Here is a 23346-nt window from a genome sequence, read left to right as displayed (position 1 = left end):
CGCATGGCCAACTCGCCCGGTGGGTAAATAAATAGATGAATTTTATACCTTAATTTACGTTTAAACATTTAAAATGATGTTATAATATCATTGAAATAGGTTTATTACGTACTTCCATCTCTGCAGTGGAGTGACATCTAAGAGAAAACATTATTTGACTAATTGAAATGTCTAAACAATCAGCTTCTTGTTCTTTTTTACTAATAGAACATATGTTATTCCAGTTTATTATATGTGGTAGGTAGTTGTTGGCAAAACGTTTTCATATGTGCAACAGTGATTTTCCTAATAATAATAATAATAATAATAATAATAATAATAATAATAATAATAATAATAATAATAATGTCATGTGCGGCCTCCGGAGAGGCTGGGTGCAGGTCTTTTTGATTTGCCTCCTGTAGGCAACCTGCGCGTCGTGATGAGGATGAATGATAGCGAAGACGACACATACACACAGTCCTCGTGGCATGAGAATTAACCAATGATGTTTAAAATTACCGTCCCTGCCGGGAATCGATCCCGGGACCCCTGTGACCAAAGACCAGCACGTTAACCATTTAGCCACGCAGGCGGACATATCTTCCTTATGATGTTATATGTATCATGTTAAATTAATACCATTGGTATAATATGTATGTAATATTTGGGTGGTAAAAAGTACAAGATGAAATTAAATAAGTCCAAAACAAAAGTAATGGAGTGCAGTCGAAAGAATGCAGGTGATGTAGGAAATATTAGATTAGGAAATGAAGACTTAAAGGAAGTAGATGAATATTGTTACTTGGGTAGTAAAATAACTAATGATGGCAGAAGTAAGGAGGACATAGCATGCAGACTAGCACAAGCAAGGAAGAGCTTTCTCAAGGAAAGAAATTTGCTCACTTCAGACAATGATATCGGAATTAGAAAGATGTTTTTGAAGACTTTCGTGTGGAGCGTGGCATTGTATGGAAGTAAATATGGACGATAACTAGCTCAGAAAGAAAGAGAATAGAAGCTTTTGAAATGTGGTGTTACAGAAGAATGCTGAAGGTGAGATGGATTGATCGAATCACGAATGAAGAGATGCTGAATCGAATTGGTAAGAGGAGATCGATTTGGCTAAATTTGACGAGAAGAAGAGATAGAATGATAGGACACATCTTGAGACACTCAGGACTTGTTCAGTTGGTTTTTGAAGGAAGTGTAGATGGTAAGAACGGTAGGGGTAGACCAAGGTATGAATATGACAAGCAGATTAGAGCAGATGTAGGATGCAATAGTTACGTAGAAATGAAAAGGTTATCATAGGATAGGGTGGCATGGAGAGCTGCATCAAACCAGTCTATCGACTGATGACTCAAACAACAACAACATTTTGGTGGTAAGCGCCGGGCTGATTGGCTCAGACGTTTGAGGCGCTGGCCTTCTGACTCCAACCTGGCACGTTCGATCCTGGCTCAGTTCCGTTTTATTTGAAGGTCTCGTGTCGGTAGATTTACTGACAAGTAAGAATAACTCCTGCAGGACAAAATCCCGGCACCTCGGCGTCTCCGAAAACCGTAAAATAGTCAGTGGGACGTAAAGCCAATAGTACTAATTCTTCTTCTTTTTCTACCGCTTTTCCTCACACAAGTGGGGTCGTGGGTGTGAACTGTGCCGCACATGGAGATTTGGCCTAGTTTTACGGACGGGTGCCCTTTCTGACGCCAACACTGTATGGAGGGATGTAATCACCACTGCGTGTTTCTGTGGTGGTTGGTAGTGTAGTGTGTTGTCCGAATATGAAGAGGAAAGTGTTGGGTCAAGCACATACACCCAGTCCTAGGGCCAGAAAAATTAATCAGAGGCGAATAAAATACCCTACCCGGCCGGGAAGCGAACCCGAGCCCTTCTGAACCGAAGGCCTCAACGTTGACCATATTTTTGTTAATTAATGATATTTCTTTTCTTATTTTTCTCATCCTTTCCCTTTTTTTCTAGTTGTTTTACGTCGCTCCGACACAGATAGGTCTTACGGCGACGATGGGACAGGAAAGGTATAGGAGTGGGAGGGAAGCGGCCGTGGCCTTAATTAAGGTACAGCTCCAGCATTTGCCTGGTGTGAAAATGGGAAACCACGGAAAACCATTTTCAGGGCTGCCGACAGTGGGGTTCGAACCTACTATCCCCCGAATACTGGATACTGGCCGCACTTAAGCGACTGCAGCTGTCAAGCTCGGTCCTTTCCCTTTTATTTTCTATTTTAATGACGGCATACACAACCGGTCCCCAAGAAAGTGGAAATAACCAGTTAAGGTTAAAATCCACGACCGGCCGGGAATCGAACCCGGGGCCCCTTGAACCGAAGCTCAGCACGCTAACCATTTAGCCACGGAACCGGACTTAAAATGAAATGATATGGATAGGTAGATAGAGAGTGTTGCTGGAATGGGTTATGACAAGGAAAACCGGAGTACCCGGTGAATACCTGTCCCGCCTCCGCTTTGTCCAGCACAAATCTCAGATGGGGTGACCGGGATTTGAACCACGAAATCAGGTGGTGAGATCCGGCGCGCTGCCGCCGGAGCCATGGAGGCTTAACCAATTCAGCCAATGAGTCGGACGATAACATTCATTATTATTTTCGTGGTAACCAATACAAAGCAGTCCAGCTACTTCAACCGCCATGATTTTTTTCTATGTTACGGTTTGAGTATAGCTTCAGCAGATGATAAAATTACAACGGTGCGATATATATAATTATTTATCAGTATGACCAACTCTCTAAATGTCATATATCCGGTTCTCGATGTTTCTGACCACCCTGTATCATTGTATGGTCAATTCCTGTATTAGTCCGCAACATGGAAACATTTGATAAATTGTATCGTCTGAAATAAGTAGGGCCCGGATGTTTATGCAGTAATAGGTTAGAATGCAGACTTACTGAAGCGAGTGACAAGTAGAGTCTACCTGCACGACGGTAATGTTATGCGGTTTGCATAAACATTAGGGGTTCTGATGGGCCGAACCCGTAATGTTCGTTAATGTTACGAGGTTTGCATAAACATTAGGGGTTCTAAGGGGCCGAACCCCTAATGTACACTGACTGACAGAGCAAATGCAACACCAAGAAGGAGTGGTCAGAACTTTATGCCAATTGCAGGGTAGACTGACGTCACTGAGGTATGCTCATGATGTGAAATGAGCCGCTGTGCTGCGCACGTAGCGAACGATAAATGGGACACGGCGTTGGCGAATGGCCCACTTCGTACCGTGATTTCTCAGCCGACAGTCATTGTAGAACGTGTTGTCGTGTGCCACAGGACACGTGTATAGCTAAGAATGCCAGGCCGCCGTCAACGGAGGCATTTCCAGTAGACAGACGACTTTACGAGGGGTATGGTGATCGGGCTGAGAAGGGCAGGTTGGTCGCTTCGTCAAATCGCAGCCGATACCCATAGGGATGTGTCCACGGTGCAGCGCCTGTGGCGAAGATGGTTGGCGCAGGGACATGTGGCACGTGCGAGGGGTCCAGGCGCAGCCCGAGTGACGTCAGCACGCGAGGATCGGCGCGTCCGCCGCCAAGCGGTGGCAGCCCCGCACGCCACGTCAACCGCCATTCTTCAGCATGTGCAAGACACCCTGGCTGTTCCAATATCGACCAGAACAATTTCCCGTCGATTGGTTGAAGGAGGTCTGCACTCCCGGCGTCCGCTCAGAAGACTACCATTGACTCCACAGCATAGACGTGCACGCCTGGCATGGTGCCGGGCTAGAGCGACTTGGATGAGGGAATGGCGGAACGTCGTGTTCTCCGATGAGTCACGCTTCTGTTCTGTCAGTGATAGTCACCGCAGACGAGTGTGGCGTCGGCGTGGAGAAAGGTCAAATCCGGCAGTAACTGTGGAGCACCCTACCGCTAGACAACGCGGCATCATGGTTTGAGGCGCTATTGCGTATGATTCCACGTCACCTCTAGTGCTTATTCAAGGCACGTTAAATGTCCACCGCTACGTGCAGCATGTGCTGCGGCCGGTGGCACTCCCGTACCTTCAGGGGCTGCCCAATGCTCTGTTTAAGCAAGATAATGCCCGCCCACACACTGCTCGCATCTCCCAACAGGCTCTACGAGGTGTACAGATGCTTCCGTGGCCAGCGTACTCTCCGGATCTCTCACCAATCGAACACGTGTGGGATCTCATTGGACGCCGTTTGCAAACTCTGCCCCAGCCTCGTACGGACGACCAACTGTGGCAAATGGTTGACAGAGAATGGAGAACCATCCCTCAGGACACCATCCGCACTCTTATTGACTCTGTACCTCGACGTGTTTCTGCGTGCATCGCCGCTCGCGGTGGTCCTACAACCTACTGAGTCGATGCCGTGCGCATTGTGTAACCTGCATATCGGTTTGAAATAAACATCAATTATTCGTCCGTGCCGTCTCTGTTTTTTCCCCAACTTTCATCCCTTTCGAACCACTCCTTCTTGGTGTTGCATTTGCTCTGTCAGTCAGTGTATATGCAAACCTCATAACATTACCGTCGTGCAGGTAGACTCTACTTGTTACTCGCTTCAGTAAGTTTGCATTCTAACCTATTACTGCATAAACATCCTGGCCTTAGAAATAAGCATTCTAACTTTCCTTTTTTCTTCCACTGTGTTCACTACCCCTTGCTCTTTATAAAGTAATGAGATTTCTTGAGACAAATGTTTTCGCCAATACCTTATTACTTCAACAAATTCCGGAACAAAGAAAGGACATTTTATTGTTCCTCTCGCTGTGTAATCAACTCAGGCCTATGTTTTATTAAATCTGGCAGCCAGTCTCTGCCAGTTGCTACCTAATGACAATACACACCTGTACTTCCAAGCTCTCCCTCAAATTCTCATACATATTTATTGTGACTTTCTTGTAATGAACAATGCAATTTGTACAATACGGAAAACAAAGCTTTCCTCTTTCTCTCTCGTCTCAAAAGTGAGTAACAATACATTTTATGGAGGCAATCTAAAGTAGTAGATTCTAGGACTCTTTACTAATTGACTACATTATACCGAGGCGCTTTCTGATGGGCTTTTATAATAGTTTCACTTAATGACTGTGTTAATAACTTCAACTGTACGATATTATGTTGATGGTTTAACATGAATAAAGCCGAGCATCGTGTGAGAGAGAGATCCACTAGTACTCTATAAAGAAGGTTGGTTGTGTAAACAGCTCATCAAGCCTATATTATAGATAACTAGTGACCTGCGAACAAATAGCAAAAATGAAACTGATGATAAAGATAGCGTAAGAAAAGACACGGAAAATATACTGAACTCCAGAAGACCATTTATTTGCCTTTAAACTTACACTTCCGTTGTGACTATATACTGTATGTTGAATTTGAACCTTGGCAATTGCTATATCACAATCCGCTTTTAACTGTGATGAATCACTTTAATAAAGTAGGCTACAATTCACTGCTATTGATGGCATTTGACCGCCCTATTCATTGACTGATGTTAGTATTTCATTGTAAACTATGTTTTTTTTTCTTGTGAAATACCGTATAGTTTTGGAGAACTGACCCTGATATTATGTGGTTATAATTTTAATTTTGACATCCCTCGCAGTTTTAACTGTACTAAATACCACATATAACTGACGATGGCTGAAGACCCACAGAGATAAGTAAATATACCTATTTTGTCAAAACTTTGATTCTGTGCTTTGTCAATGGTCATTGAAAGTGCAAGACGTAACGGGATCTGCCTCTCTTCAAATCCTCCGTTGAAACCAATCCCAGGTAGAGAAATTACTTGATTCTTCGAAACACCTGTAATGACTTCTAATTTTATAATTTTGCCATACATCGCTTATTAGAACCAACATGGACGAATGATTCTGGTGATAAGTTGATTTCACAGAGCTATCTGTCGGAGTAACATATAAAGATCTGCATAGACAACTTTCACAGAGCCTTCTATTGGGCTGGTATAGAAAGATCAGCGGAGACAACTTTCATAGAGCCATCTACCGGCGAATACAGTTAACTGCAATGACCTAAGCATCATATTATTCGAATAAAAGGCTATGTTACGCAAACAAAGTACTTAATGAAATAAATATATTTTCTAGTAATCCTGAGATGGTGTCCTTTCTTTTGATGTATAACACATAGGCGTTAGTATTACGATTTTCTCACAATTTTGTGTTACACGTTTAAATTTTATATATAGAAATATATAGACATTGTGGTGGCTCCACCTTCTTGACCCATTTTAACTTTAAATTAACACTATTAAATATTAATCCGGACACATGCGGTTTTCAATTATGGAATGTAATATAGCTCAGTTAGCCGCACACAAAATTTGAACGAAGTCGGAGACTAATGACTCGAAGACGTCAGTTGCAAGTGAAGTTGAATGAAGGTGTAGCAAAGCTAAATGCAGTGAGCTCACAGTTGCGATCAACAGTATTCTGTAAGAAAAACTGAGCTCTCCAAAATGCAAGTATTCAGGTTCAATAAAGCCCGCAATTTTCGGTAGAAACAGGTATGAATGAGAACTTCCAAAAATATATTCTAAACTGCACAACGACTCTGCTATGAGATTTGCATAAACATTAGGGGTATGACACATAACAGCCCCTAGGATGTAGGTTACCCACGATACAGTACGGAAGACGACACTTTCCAAATACCAAATTAGTTTGCATTCTAACCTAGTACTCCCTAAATATCTGGGGTCGAGAGATCAGGAATGGCGTGAGGTAGTGAAAGTGGCGGTGGTGATGATTATTGTTTTAAGAGCAAATACAACTAGGCAACCATCCTTCATATAACTCTAATCAGAGAGAACAATTTGAAGGTATCCGACACTTCCAAAAATGATGGTAACGGCCAATGAAAGACAAGGACCACGAAGGGCGTGAAAATGAAAGACTCCCTGGGCCTCGATACCTAATACTGCTCGGGTCGGAAGAGAAAAAGAGTTGACCAAGGGATGTCGGGTTTGAGCAACCTGGCACAAGTAAGTGGAAGCAATGTCAGGACTCAGCTAAGTGCCCCGTGGTCACCAACCCACGCTCCGGAGTGAAGAGCCCCTGGGGCGCCTTTTAGCCACCAACTTACGATGGGCAAGGGATACCATGGGTGTTATCATACCGCCCCCACCCATAGCGCGTCACTCTATGCGGATCAAAAAGCTGAATATTGATCGAGGTTACCTCTGACCTACCTGAGACTAGCATTCCTTCCACATATACTCAGTTCCATCTTTGTTATCCCTCTGCCAATCATTTGAAGAGTGTCGACATCTGGATCCCAAGATCGCGGGTTCATGCCCGAAATATGCACTTGGTTCTTTGAAAGGCGAAGAAAAGTTCATTCGGCAGTCCATATCGTACGGTGTTGACATGTAAGAGATCTCTCCTGTTCACCTGAAAAAATGAATTAAAACGGACTCAGATCGCCCAGTAGAGTTCCAAATTTCATGCTACCTGTTAGAGCCATGAGTGTCAAAATTGAAAATCAGGCAGCCTAAATCAAAACGCTTGCATACAACAGCTGGGGTCATTGTATTATTTCTCTCTTCTCTTCCTTCGTTATGCCCATTCATAGAGCGCGTTTGAACTTGATAGTTGGTTTGATGGTTTGTGCCTTCTTATCCTCCCAAAATCTCTTCATGAATGCACTGTGTTGCATCTTGCGTTCTGTCGACCACTTCCTACCAGTTGTCTTTTTTGGTTTCTCCCTAAATTTATGATTAGCTACTTTGGTTCTAAATGCTCCACGATTTTCCATGATGTCGTCTGTAATATTTATTTCTTGGAGGTCCGCCTTAGTTTCTTCTAGCCATTTTATTTTGACCTTCTTTGAGTTGATTACTTTGAATAATCTTTTAGTTAGTCTGTCGCTGTTCATTCTGTAGATATGGCCATAGAAATTAAGGGGCCTTTTCCGTACAGCATCAGTAAACCTGTCGGTGAAGGAGTAGAGGTCCGCTGTTTTCCTCTTAATCCACATTCCATTTTCTCTCGTAGGACCATAAATTTTCCTGAGAATTTTCCGCTCCTGGTTTTCAATTTCTGTAATTTTAGAGTGACCACCTAAGCATATGGTTTCTGAGGCATATAAAGCTTCGGGCAATACAACTGTCTTGTAGTGTCGTAATTTTGCATTACGCGATATGACTCTTTTGTTGTAGTAATTCCACGTCAGTATGTATGCCTTATGTAGTTTGGTGTTTCTTTCTACATTGGCACTACTGTCTAATCCTGATGGTAGTATAATTTCTCCAAGGTATTTGAAGGAGGGCACCTGTGAAATTGTGCCGTTTTCCATCTCTAGCGGAGTTCTTTTGCTATTTTGACGTAGATTTTCCATGTACTTGGTTTTCTCGTAGGATATCTGGAGGCCTGCCTTTGATGCTATATTGTGTAGTCTCTGTATGGCATACCTTGTTTCATCCTTGGTCTTAGTAATGATTGCGAGATCATCAGCAAATGCTAAACATTTCACATTGACCTTGCTTCCCAAATTTCCGATGTTCACACCCTTGATATCCTTTTCCCACTCTCTAATAACTTTGTCTAGCACCAAGTTAAACAGAATAGGGGAGATGCTGTCACCTTGACGAACGCCCGTACATATTTCAAAAGGCTCAGAGATTTCTCCAAGAAATTTCACTTTAGAGGTCGTACTTGTGAGGGTCTGCTGGATAAGTGCTCTGGTCTTCTTGTCCACTCTGAGTTCTTCTAGGGTATCAAATACTGTCTGTCTGTCCACAGAGTCATACGCCTTCTTAAAATCCACAAAGGTGACGATCGTGCTGGCACTTCGGCGAATCCTTAATATCGTCTTCAAGTTCCATATTTGTTCTGCACATGATCGACCTTTCCTGAAACCCGCTTGGTACTCGCCAATCAGATGATCTGTCTGTTTTTCTAACCGGTTCAAGAGAGCTTTGGAAAGGATTTTGTATGCGATTGGCAGTAGAGATATGCCTCTATAGTTGTTTGGATCTGCCTTGTCACCTTTCTTGTGCAATGGGTGTATTAATGCACACTTCCAATCCTGTGGAATCATTTCCGTTTCCCATATTTCTACTAGGATTGCATGAATTTTGCTTACAAGATCATCTCCAAGTTTACACATCTCCGCAGTGATGCCGTCCTCTCCAGGAGCTTTATTATTTTTAAGCGATCGTATAATCTCTGCTGTTTCCTGTATTGTCGGTGGCTGTGAATCGGGGTTGGGCATGGGCTTTTCAAAGTTCAGTCTTTCCTTTGGAGGATCACAATTGAGGAGGTCTCGGAAGTAGTCAGCTAGAATAGTGCAGTTCTCTTTGGTGTTCGTTTCTAATGTTCCATTTGCTCGACGGAAACATAAAGATGGTGGTTGATAGCTAGATAAATTCTCACGGAAGGTCTTGTAGAAACTCCTGGAGTTGTTTCTAAGGAAATCTTGTTCGATTTCCATGAGTCTATTTTTGTCATAGGCTCGTTTCTCCCTGTGGATTATTTTTGAGGAGATTTTCTGAACTTTTAGGAAGGTCTCCCATCTCTTAGTTGTTTGATGTCCATTCCACTGATTCCATGCTTTCATCCGTTCATCAATGGCTTTATCACAGGTCGTGTTCCACCACCTATGTTTGCGTTTCCTTGGAGGCTGCCCTAATTTCATGGCTGATGTCTGAAGTGTTTTACGAAGGCCTGGCCAGTCCTTGGGGCCCTGCTCTCGTATGTCTTGTAGAAAGGTCGTGGCGTTCTGTCGAAGACATTCTGGATCAACTCTTAGAGATCTTTTGTGTTTAGGTCTGCATCTGTTGGGTTGGAATCTCACTTTGATTTGTGTTAGGTAGTGGTCCGAGTCGACAAATCCCTTCCGTACTCTAACATTTTGGATCTCACACATATTCTTTCTGGAGATTGCGACGTGATCGATCTGGAATTCGCCCAATAACGGGTTTGGTGATTTCCACGTTTTCTTCTTATGTGGGGGTCTCGCAAAATGCGTAGACATTAGTTTTAAGACAAATGTTTTACAGAAGTCTATAAGACGTTCTCCATTCTTGTTCGTTCTCCAATGTGCCGAGTGATGACCAACAATCTATTTGTGTTTCCTCTCTCTGCCAACCTGTGCATTAAAATCACCTACTATGATTTTCACGTGGTGCTTTGGAATCTTGCTAGTGGTTTCTTCTAAGAGTTCCCAGAAGGCTTCCACTTTATCTGGGTTTTTCTTATTGTCAGTGTTTGTGGGAGCGTGGGCATTGACCAAGGAGTATTATCTATTATTATTATTATTATTATTATTATTATTATTATTATTATTATTATTATTATTATTGAGAAAAGCAATAGTAATAACGGCGTGTGGCATCCGGAGAGGCCTGGTGCAGATCCTCTGTTTGACTCCCGTAGGCGACCTGCGTGTCGTAATGAGGATGAAATGATGATGAAGACGACACATACACCCAGTCCCCGTGCCAGGAAAAGTAACCAATTATGGTTAAAATTTCCCACCCTGCCGGAAATCAACCCCGGACCCGTGTGACCAAAGGCCAGCACGCTAACCATTTAGCCATGGAGCCGAACAGAAAAGCAATGGGAAAGTACCTCGCTTCTCATTCCACTAGTACGCCTCTTCAGTGATGCCTAGGCCATGTATAACAGCTAATGGTAGAGCTAATGAGGATCCAACGAGCCTTTGGTCTGTGGACTCAACATACATACACATACGTCTACATCATCATCATCATCATCATCATCATCATCATCCAATCTTCCCTCGTATTATCTTCCGAGACCTTCAGAGTCTTTCGTTGTCACGCTTTGTACTGTTCCTCTCATTCTTGTGCTGATACCTACATTCTTCGAAGGGACATCCTGCCTCATTTCCTCTTCTGGCAACGAGTTAAAGGGGAAAAAGATAAAATGTCCCTAGCTGAAAGAGAGATTGAGACTATCAACTCTTATAAATATTCGGGCATTGCCGTGCAGACTTTAAACAATTCAGAATTCATTTGTTATCTAAGGAATGTATGCCACTGAGATCGTTACCAGACTGCCTTTACTAACAGTTATAATACTATTTCAGTCAAAAATCATCCCAGTCTTAACGGATGGTATAGAACTGCTCAGGGAGGGGCCGTACTTGACAGATCTAACCACATTGGAGAAAATGAATGCTATATACTTGAAAAGAGCGATTGGGGTAGCGATAAAAGCACTATACTGGTCAAAAAATATCATTTTTCAAATTATTTTTTCCTTATAGAATAAACTTTTCTCTTTAATATGGTGAAGGAATTTTGTAAATATCTCTAACGGTATTCAGGATAGGTCCCGTAATCTGTACACATGTTAAGCAGCTTGTCCTTTTAAAACAGACAGTGGCCACACCCACTTGATCTACCAAGTAATTATTGCAAATGATTTGTTGCCGCTCAAATTACCCGCTCTATTTCTATTTCTTGTTTGGGATATATAATCTCTTTGACATTACTGGAACAGGAAATGTTGATAAAGCTTCTGTTTTGTTTATATTTTGGTGGGATATTACAAAGCCGAACCTCGTGTGCACATTCATTGCGAATATTAGTGCCAGTAACAATTCCTCTCCAAGTCATCAACTACAAATATAAAATGGGCAATAAGAAACAAACTTATAAAACGAACAAGCGAAAATTTTATGGGAATAGGTTTGTATAGAAAGTGCTTCTACTAAGAAATTTGCAACTAGGGCGAAATGTGACAGTGTAACAAACACTAATAATGATGTTAATATTATTTGTAATGCAAATATAATCTTTCGGGAATTACAGTGTGCCTACGTTATGTTTGTGGTGCCAGTGTACATTTTAATGTAAATAGTTTTGTAGGCCTAGGTTGTAAAGTTGCAGTTGTCTGTGAAAAGTGCAGTGAAACTGGATCATTCAATAACTGTGACAAAATTGGGAAAAATGCTGATGTTTATTCTATAAACAGAAGGGCAGTGTATGCTATGAGGTGCATAGGTCAGGGTTTAGCTGCACTCAAAGTGTTTTGTACTCGCATGAACTTGGCACCACCAGTAAAAAGAAGTACCTTTACAAAAATAAATCACAGGATTTTGGATGCTACTACAAAAGTACTAAAAGTAGCTAATGAATCCAGAAGTTCAGCAGCTGAAGAAGAAGCAAGACTTACTAATAGCAGGGACATATCAGTAAGTTGCGATGGTACTTGGCTTACCTGAGTACACAGTTCCCTACATGGGGTGAGTACTGTCACTGGTATCAAATCAGGGAAGGTATTGGATGTAGAGGTAATGCACTCATCCTGCAAGGGATGTGAGCAGTGGAAAAGTAAGAAAGACACTGTAGAATATGCAGAATGGGTAGAGAAGCATGAAAGTTTATGTAATATTAATCACAAAGGTAGCTCAGGCAGTACGGAAATGGAAAGCAAAGCAAAGTCACCTCCGTACAGGCCATGAAGGCCCTTAGAGGAATGGAAGGTAAAGGCTTCCACCATTGTTAACCTCGGCACGTGATGGGGTAGAGAGGTTAGCTCTACGCTCGGCCGCCTTTGACCCCAGGAATTAACCTGGTACTCATTTTTGATGTAGTCTGAGTGAACCTCAGGGCCATATGCACCTCCGAAAGTGGAAATCTCCTTTCTTAAATTTTACGACTTCATAACGGGGATTCCAACCCACGTCCTTCCGGGCGAACCGAGCACTCCTTTACCGCCTCGGCCAGGCAGCCCCTATGGAAATGGAAGGAATGAAAATTATTTTTGGTCGGAGTGTTGATAAATATAAACTACTCTATGTCAACTACAGTATATTGGTGATGGAGACACTAAAAGTTACAAGGCTGTTGCTGATGACCAACGTTATGGTTCAGAAACTAAAATATTAAAGAAAGAATGCGTTGGTGATGTCCAAAAGCGAATGGGCACTCAGTTGAGGAAGCTGAAAAGCACAATGAGAGGGAAGAAGTTGAGTGATGGGAAATCACTTGGAGGGAAGAACAGGCTGACCGATGCAGTAATTAATACCCTTACAGTATACTATGACAATGCCATAAGGGCAAATAGTTCATGTGTAGATGGTATGGGACCTGCAATTTAGTATCATAAATGTTCAACTGATGAGAACCCAACTCACTACTTTTGTCCAAAGGGCCTTGACTCATGGTGCCCATTCCAGCGAGCTGCTGCTGAAGGGACAGAGAACAGTTACAAGCACAAAAGTAGTCCACCTACAGCCATCAAGGAAGAAATAAAACCAGTTTTCAAAAATCGGGTTACAACAGATTTATTGAGAATGTGTGTGGGTGGCTACTCGCAGAATAGTAATCAATCTTTCAACTGAAAAATTTGGAAAATTTGCCCAAAAACTGCTTTTATAGGTCGAAAAAGGTACAAATAGCTACAAATGATCCATTAATGACATTTAATGGTGGAATGGAGGCTAGGCTTAAGGTACTGGAAGAATTGGTACTTGGCTTTGGTGATTACTGTACACAGATGCTACATGAAGAGGATAGAACTCGAGTGTTTTCTGCAAATAAAAGGGCACTAGAATCTACAAAAGAGGCCAGAAAATGCAGGAAACGGCTTAGGTTAGAGAGGGAAGGAAGACAATATCAACAAAATGGGGTTGTTCATGCAGCAGGAGAGTTTTGATGCCTTTTCCTCCTATTGGTAAGTTTAAACCACATTCTCCGAAACTTTAATTTTTACTTTTGTTTTCCTTCATAACTCAAACATTTTTTTTAGTTATCTTGAAATTTTTTATGCATATTTACCTTTTGCGTCTTTACAATTTGAACTAGAACCATTGCTGTAACTTTTGTTTTTGATATTTTTGGGGGAGGAAATACTTCAAGAAAAAGTCAAAAATTAAACTACTCCTATGAAAAAGGGAGGAAAAACGTTATTTCAAAGGATAACCAAAAGATCTTAGTTCGCATTGTTAACACAAGAATTGTAAACATTCTAAAACAATAATATTCCAGGAATATGAAAATTTGTAGAAATTATTAAGGAAAAGCATAATGAATGTATAAATTAGTCCAAAATTTTGAAAATTAATTTTTATTAACATGGGACAGTTAATTACAAATTTCAAACGGAATACTAAAGAAGAAGGACAGTACTATGAGTGTGTGAAATTTCACTTCAACAGAAGATAGTGTTAGTGAGAAAAAAGGTTAAATATTGTAGATTTTTATACCTTTAAAGGTGTACCTCCCCCCCTTACGAGACAACTATTCAACCAAGAAGATCTAAGACTTAATTTGTCACTGCCCGCTACTAAACACAAAGAACTTAAAGTTTAAAAAACGTGAAGATATCCTTCAAACCTTCATTGATTGACAGGAGATCCACCACCAAAATTCCTTCCGCGAAACTCACATTTCATGGCTTCCATCATAAAATATATCTTAAAAGGAAATTGAATGAGCTAAATATGTAGTGTGTATGTACATTATCTGACAAATATTTTGACAAATATAATTTATGCAAGTAGCAATAATGCATCAACGATAAATTACTGACTTACTAAGGTGGAAGATTCCCTATCAGTTGTTTACCTAGAACTTGAAAATTTATCGAACATTTCCCTTGCTAGTTTATTTCCAATCCCTTACTCCTCGTTCTATAAATGAATACTTGCCCCAATTTGTGCTCTTGAATTTCAACTTCATCTTCATATTATGATATTTCTTACTTTTAAAATCTTCGATCATGCTTATTCGTATATTAATGTCATTCAACGCCAACTTTCCACTAGCAGCTCGAAACATACCACATAGTCCAGCATCTCTTCTCCTTACTCCCAAGTCTTTACAGTCCAAATGTTTTAGCATTTTCGTAACGCTACTCCTTTGTCGGAAACCGCCAAGAATAAATCGTGCTGTTTTCATTTAGATCTCTTCCGGTTCTCCTATCAAGTAGACCTGGTGTATGCCCCATATTCTGGAGCCATACTATAACTGCGTTCTCATAACGGCGTGAAGAGATCTACAACCTTTCTTAACAACCTCGTTAATACGAGTCTGATTACTGCAGTGAAGATAAATCCTTATATTAACACCTAGGTACTTAAAAATGTTCCCCATGAGGTACTACCACCCTATCAACGTAGTAATTAAAAATGAGAGGACTTTTCCTCATGGTGAAACTTACAACTCGACTTTTCATCTCGTTTACCATCATACCATTACCCGCTGTCCATCTCACAACATTGTCTAAGTCTCCCTGCAGTCGCTCACAATCCTACAACTCATGTACTACTCTACACACTATGACATCATCATCATCAAATAGACGTATCTTTGCATTTCACTCATATCATTTATATATATAAGAAAATATAAAGGCCCAATAGTAGTGCCCTGAGGTACCATCCCTTAATCATTACAGGATCAGACCGATAGTCGACTATAGTCAGGAGCAACATTGCATAATATGTGTCTGATACGAAAAGGGGGCGGATGATGATCATGTTCCACTTTCTCTTGAAATAATAACCGCTATAACCACCAGATTGTGTAAGTATTCATCAAACTCTTCCCTATATAAAGTACACCACTGTATAACAAGGAGCGTTGAATGTTTCAAAAACAGGATAGATTTACAGCCGATGGCTATCAGACAATTGCCACCACATCAGCCAACCCCTAATGCGTTTCTACGTCGAGGGGATGATCGGTTATGGTAGTGGCTGCGGGTAATTTTCTACCCTATTAAAGAGAGGGGAGGGGATATGTGGCTTTGTTTATGACAGCCGAGAAGGCAATCCACCTTGATCCTAATTCAGATAGCATGTTAGTCAATTATGGTTTTCGGATTAGAGGAGATTCCAACACAGAAAATTACAAGCTTTTGCCTTTAAAATGGGAACTTGGAGTGAGAATGTGCAAACAAACAAACAAACATAGGTTCGAATCCTGTGTAGTAACACTGGGTAAATGGATTACATTTGATGTTACAGAATTATGCAGTGGTTTAAAAAATTAGATGTGGAAAACATACTTTATTTTCCAGTTAATTACAATGTTATGTGAATGGTTCTATAGGGGGTGTCCCAAAATTATTATAAATTAATGGAAACGACAGAAAACGTTATTATGTGCACATGTCCTGTGGTCAATTATTTACGAGGTACATACATTCCAAAGTCTTATTACAATCTCACATCTGGTAGGAGTAGCCAATCTTCTGTACAGGAAGTGCTCAAAATGTGTCACCAAGTCTGCTAACCCTTCGACTACTGAACAGTGTATTTTGGGGTGTTGTTGGGAATCATGCAATGCGTTATTAACGAGTGAATCGTACGTAATTTTAGCAACAGAGACAACATTGTCTAGGTCTCCCTGCAGTCGCTCACAATCCTACAACTCATGTACTACTCTACACACTATGACATCATCATCATCAAATAGACGCATCTTTGCATTTCACTCATATCATATATATATATATGTGTGTGTGTGTGTGCAAGAAAATATAAAGGTCCAATAGTAGTGCCCTGAGGTACCCCCACTTAATCATTACAGGATCAGACGGTAAAGACCGATAGTTGATTATAGTAAGGAGCAACCTTGCATAATATGTGTTTGATATGAAAAGGGGGTGATATGATAAGATGTATCGAATTCGTAATGATTAGAAAGAAAATTATCGCTTTCAGACCAGATTCTTTTTTCTAGATTAACTGAAAGAAATATCGGTTTAACATTCAAGAAGGATAGCATTATATTATCAAGTACCAGCCCTGTGGCAGCGTATTTCGGTACTACTTGGAAGGAACTAGTGAGTCAGCCAGCCTGGAGGGCATGGGTGGCGTATTTTTCTCGTCGGCTGGCTTACCTCTTAGTGTCTTGGAAATCCAACGAGAATACTCCGTCTCTGGCCACATCGCGAATATTCTGGTGCACATCACCCGAGCTATAAAAAGGAGGCTAGCCGCTGACAGTGAGTGTTGTTGTTGCTGGATTCGCGCACCATGTTGGACACCACGGTGCAGTCAGTGTGGCACTAATTGTGTTGGGAATCGTTGGCTGGACTGAGGGCGATAGAGGTATTGGCTGTCACTAGTGTCCCACCGATGCCTGAACGAGGAGTTGTGCTTTTATGTGAAAGTTATTCTCGTAGTGCCAATTGGTATCTTGCTGAGGAATGGAGGGATAACCTGACATCTAGCGGCGCTATTTGAACTGCTATTTCTCTGTCAGTTTAGTACATGGAAAGACCGCACCTGCAGAGGCCATTACTTATCTCGTAGGCAACGGTTGGTCGTAGATTTTGATCGGTGAGGCTATCTTGTGACATAGCATGGGAATATGGTGTGCTGGATCTGCTGCCATATTGTTGGTCTTTGATCATGATGCTGTATATTTCTTTCGATTTATCAGAACTCTTTATCACCCTTGAGGGTGGAGTGATAGAGTGATAGGATGCGTTATACAGAGTATCCCCAAAAAACACCGACAAGGCTTAGTATATTGTGAGGTATGGCGGACTGATTGATTTTTAAGAAGGAGCCCCTATCCAGAAATGCACTGTTTGGGCGCTGGAGAGCGTCGAAGTCTGAGAACGGTTGTGACATTTTTTTTGCTAGGGGCTTTACCGACACAGATAGGTCTTATGGCGACGATGCGATAGGAAAGGCCTAGGAGTTGGAAGGAAGCGGCCGTGGCCTTAATTAAGGTACAGCCCCAGCATTTGCCTGGTGTGAAAATCGGAAACCACGGAAAACCATTTTCAGGGCTGCCGATGGTGGGATTCGAACCTACTATCTCCCGGATGCAAGCTCACAGCCGCGCGCCTCTACACGCACGGCCAACTCGCCCGGTTGTGACAATTTCTTCCGATGTGGTGCATTAATACGGAAGGTATGCAACACTGTAGCCACCTGTGTACTGCGGGTGGACGACTTCAGCCTAATAACATTCCTGCGCAAGCGCTACATTCCTCCAGAGTCCTTGATGTGCATCCTACTGCATTACTTTTGTACTGTAGTCTGCTAGTGCAGAATCGTTGTTAATCAACAGTGCGACATGTACCAGTAAACAACTGCGGAAATGACCGAGATTGTGCTTGCATATGGCAAAGCGGATTGCGATGGTAGAGCTGCTGCAAGATTATATGCGGAACGTTTTCCAAATAAATATACCCCACATTAATCCACATTCGCGGCCATCGAGAGGCGACTAAGAGAAGCCGGATAGTTTGAAAAGTATGGCATATGACACTCTTATAACGTCAGTGGATGACCTTATTGCTCGAACCCATGGAGCATTTGAAATACTTCAAAGACATCCGCAGGTATTGGGTCATGTGCGCGAGGCTTAGCACCGCCGATGTAAGCTCTGCAATAGTTTGAACTCCGTTTTTAATGAGCTCAGTGTGCTACTCATGTTTGGTTTATTGACGCCATGTGGAACGCACACACATCTCACACTTCAATGCGCTACAGCGACCAAGCCGTGCGTTTCTGGATATGGGTTCCTTCTTGAAAACCGATCAGTTTGCCTTCCCGCACAACATACTAAGCGTTGTCGGTGTTATTTTTGGATACCCTGTATGAACCTTCTGCATGCCGTAAGAGGCTACTAAGAGGGAAACAACCAAAGAATCTCTACTCCCTCTCTCGTCTTGTAAGCCCAAAAACATATCCATTGTTCTATGATTTTCCATGTAGCACAGAAATGTGCATATATCTTATGGTTGAGGGTGACTCGAAAGTTTGTGTAACGTGACGTGACAAAATGTGTGACGGAAGTGTAACCATAGCAACCGTGCAGGCTGTGATAAGGTAAGGTATCAAAGTTAAATTGAAATAATAAATATGGTAATTCAACCTATTCAATACAAGTAGGCCTAAATAAGAAATATAGAGATTACATTCTTATTTAATTAAAAGTGGAAATGGTACCGGTTTCGACCCCAGTCTGAGTCATCATCAGCCGATTATAACTCGAAAAACAATGCATAAGTAAGAAAGAAATTAACGGTCAAGTCAACACAATATCAGTTGAAGAGGCGATATAAAAATGACGGGAGTAGGCACTGTAAAATTCAGACTGTGTCACAATGTTCACGAAAAGCAGAGAACAGTTAAATGAGCCAGACTGCATAAACCGTCAGGCACAAAGTCACAACACAATCCAAATATGAAGATCTAAAGTCATGAAGAAGCCGAAGACGAGCAGCTCAACCGAAGTAACTAGCAAGCTCCAGAAGATCGGCGCGGTGTTTACAACGTCAAGTGCTGTAGTTTCATACGCTGATGGAGATTGAAGGATAAATTAATGATCAAGTATTTGCTTAGTTCACGAAAATGTACCTATACAGGCTGTTAGGTGTATACGTGCAGATATTAAGCTAGTCGGCTAAGAAAAATACATCTCATAATATATGCTATGTACTTTTTACCTTGTCCTATTAGTTTGCCCATAACTGAGCCAAATATTTCAGGACCTAATGTGTTTTGAACGGCCGTAGCAGGATACGCCGGTGATGTCATTCTGTCCACGCGTAGCGGAAGTACAGTAGCCGAGTATAGAGCTGGTTGAACCTGTTTCTTATCGCAGGCCAACACATGTTGTTGTGCACTTCCCCTAAAGGCTTAGCAAGTAGAAGAGGATGACTCACGTGCCAGGTCACTTGCTGTACTCGAAAACCGGTGTAGGGTACTCTGTGTGAAAAGTACACAGAATCCTTACAGTGACGTCGAAGATCCGTACAAGCACATACGTTCGAATCAAGTGTTGTGTATTTGTGTGCGATTTTTAAGACGTAAATGGCATTACTCAGTGATCCAAGCTGACAAAATGAAAGGAAATGGTTAATAAGTAAATGAAATATGGGCGCAACATTTCTGTGCTGTTATTGCGACAGTCTACGATGAATTTCTGACAACAGACAATGCGGGTTGTCTATGCTTATTCATAAACTTTTTAGGTCATTGAAAGGACGGTGGACACTGAAAGAAAAGGCTATAAGTATTCAGTGAAATTGTTATTAATGAGACATATTTCAAAAACCGTAGTTGCATCCATCGTGAACATTGCTCGAAGGAAAAAGACCTACTGTGGAATTGCCGCCGGGCATTTCTAATAGAAGGCTTATTCTTCTTTTTCCTAATCTGTTTACCCTCCAGGGTTGGTTTTTCATGGGACTCAGCAAGGGATCCCACCTCTACCGCCTCAAGGGTAGTGTCCCGGAGCGTGAGACATTGGATCGGGGATACAACTGGGGAGAATGACCAGTACCTCACCCAGGCGGCCTCACCTGCTATGCTGAACAGGGGCCTTGCGGGGGTATGGGAAGATTGGAAAGGATAGACAAGGAAGAGGGAAGGAAGCGGCCGTGGCCTTAAGTTAGGTACCATCCCGGCATTTGCCTGGAGAAGGGGGGAACTACGGGAAACAACTTTCAGGATGGCTGAGGTGGGAATCGGACCACCTCTACTCATTTGACCTCCCGAGGCTAAGTGGACCCCGTTCCAGCCCTCGTACCACTTTTCAAATTTCTTGTCAGAGCTGGAAATCGAACCCGAGCTTCGGGGGTGGCAGCTAATCACACTAACCACTGCACCACAGAGGCGGACGGAAGGCTTATTACTGAACAGTAAGTACCGATAGATAAAATGATGACTGTAATGGACCCGTTTAATTAGATCTTCCGTAAAAATAATATTACTACTACTACTACTAATAATAATAATAATATATTTACGTTCCACTAACTAATTTTCACGGTTTTTGGAGACGCTGAAATGCCAGAATTTTTTTATCGCAGTATTTTTTAATGCAAATAAATCTACAGACACGAGACTGACGTATTTGAGCACCTTCAAATACCACCGGACTGAGCCAAGACCAAGCCTCCCAAGTTGGTTTTAGAAGACCAGCACTTTACGCAGTGCTGCACCAATCATCTTGCCGGGCTGAGTGGCTCAGACGGTTGAGGCACTGGCCTTCTGAGTCCAGTCTTGACAAGGTGCTCAAATACGTCAGCCTTGTGTCAGTAGATTTACTGGTACGTGAAGAACTCCTATGGTACTAAATTCCTGCAAATCCGCGTCTCCGAAAACCGTGAAAAGTAGTTAGTGGGACGTAAAGCCAATGACATTATTATCATCATCTTACCTGCACAGTTCATAGGGGTATCTTACCTGGAGTTCCTCATAGGTACGTTATTAGAGCTTTCAGAGGACGCTCCGTTTCGACTACGCCGAAACATGTGGTTTTTACACGATGGTCCACCACCTGATATAAGCCGCTTACTGCGTGATCATTTGGATCAGTCCTTTGGTCTATGGCGAATATGACGACATGGACCCATCAATTGGCCCGCCAGATCTCCAATGGATATTACGGAAGACTGGATTCGGAGAAGTGATTTTCTTTTGTTAGTTGCTTTACGTCGCACCAACACAGAGGGGTCTTATGGCGACAATCGGACAAGAAAGGCCTAGGAATGGTAAGAAAGTGGTCGTGGCCTTAATTAAGGTTCAACCCCCGCAATGCCTGGTGTGAACTTGGGAAACCACGGAAAACCATCTTCAGGGCTGCCGACATTGGGGTTCGAAGCCCCAATCTCCCGGATGCGAGCTCACAGCTGTGCGCTCCTAACCGCATGGCCAACTCGCCGGGTACGGAGAAGTGAAGCCTGCAGAGTAGTCCAGGGAGGTCACTTGAACAATTGCTACGTGTTTCACATTGGTATGTCAGATGTTACACCGTTTCTGCAGCGTATTGAGTTGGGAGTTCAGTTCTCAATCGATGTAGTATTTTGAGTCTCGATAGTTCGATATTCTCATAAATCCGAGCAGAAAAATTGAAGTACCGGTAACAAAAATTATAAATCTAGAGTTTCAGTTCGCGATTGCCTTGTACGTGGCGCAAGCTGAACACAACACACGGAAGACGTGCTTGTTTTTTTTTTTTGCTAGGGGCTTTACGTCGCGCCGACACAGATAGGTCTTATGGCGACGATGGGATAGGAAAGGCCTAGGAGTTGGAAGGAAGCGGCCGTGGCCTTAATTAAGGTACAGCCCCAGCATTTGCCTGGTGTGAAAATGGGAAACCACGGAAAACCATTTTCAGGGCTGCCGATAGTGGGATTCGAACCTACTATCTCCCGGATGCAAGCTCACAGCCGCGCGCCTCTACGCGCACGGCCAACTCGCCCGGTCGACGTGCTTGTTAAAACGCTAGATATTGACCCTGAACACAGCATGGCAGTTCTTCATTCTACACTGTACTGGTTTGGGTACATTGCGTGTGTGTGTCTGTTGATGTGCAGGTTTGATGTTTATACACAAAACCTGTTTGTCACACTTTGTCCTCTAGTGCTAACCACAATACGAAGATACACCTGACTCATCGCAAAGAGACCTGGTTCTGGTCTTTTACGCATACTATCCTGTAGTAAACTACTGCGAGCGATGTAGGCACGGGTGAAGTACATTTCATCTTGTTTCCTCCTACACCACGCATATTTTACTATTTTCTTCCCTGCCTTTCAGCTCCTAATGACTTATTAATAATAATACCGGTAATGTTATTTGCTTTATGTCCCACTAACTACTCTTACTGTTTCTGGAGGCGCTGAGGTGCTGTAATTTAGTCTCGCAGGAGTTCTTTTTACGCGCCAGTAAATCTACCGACACGAGGCTGACTTATTTGAGCATCTTCGAATACCATCGGACTGAGCCAAGATCGAGCCTGCCAAGTTGGGGCCAGAAGGCCAGCGCCTCAACCGTCTGAGCCACTCTGCCCGGCAGCAAAAAATATTATTATTATTATTATTATTATTATTATTATTATTATTACCGGGCGAGTTGGCCATGTGGTTAGAGACGCATGGCTGAGAGCTTGCATCCCGGAGATAATGGGTTCGAATCCCACTGTCGGCAGCCCAGAAGATGGTTTTCCGTGGTTTCCCATTTTCACACCAGGCAAATGCTAGGGCTGTACCTTAATTAAGGCCACGGCCGCCTCCTTCCAACTCCTAGGCCTTTGCTATCCCATCGTCCTATAAGACCTATCTGTATCGGTGCGTCGCACCGACACAGATAGGTTTTATGGCGACAGATATAACTAAGGACTAGGATCGGGAAGGAAGCAACCGTGGTCTTAATTAAGGTACAGCCCTAGCATTTGCCTGGTGTGAACATGAAAAACCACGGAAAATCATCTTTAAAGCTGCCGACAGAGGGATTCGAAGCCAGTACATCCCGAATATTGGATACTGTTCGAACTTTAGCGACTGCTACTATCAAGCTCGGTGATGATTTAAGAGTGGATTTCTGCCGCTGGTTAATTGATCAAGCACTCAATCCAGAATTTCTGTCAAGTGTATTAGTGACACATGAG

The 23346-nt window shown here is 42.4% G+C and overlaps 1 protein-coding gene across 1 annotated transcript in view; it reads left to right on the top strand.

Moving 5' to 3' along the window:
• LOC136884493 (uncharacterized) overlaps window positions 1-23346 on the top strand; it is an 865858-nt gene that overhangs the window by 797312 nt on the left and 45200 nt on the right. The window lies entirely within an intron of this gene.

This window comes from Anabrus simplex, chromosome 12, assembly GCF_040414725.1.
Source record: "Anabrus simplex isolate iqAnaSimp1 chromosome 12, ASM4041472v1, whole genome shotgun sequence".
Taxonomy (NCBI): domain Eukaryota; kingdom Metazoa; phylum Arthropoda; class Insecta; order Orthoptera; family Tettigoniidae; genus Anabrus; species Anabrus simplex.
The sequence above is the reverse complement of the archived record's forward strand: the minus strand, read 5'-3'. Positions and strand labels throughout refer to the sequence as shown.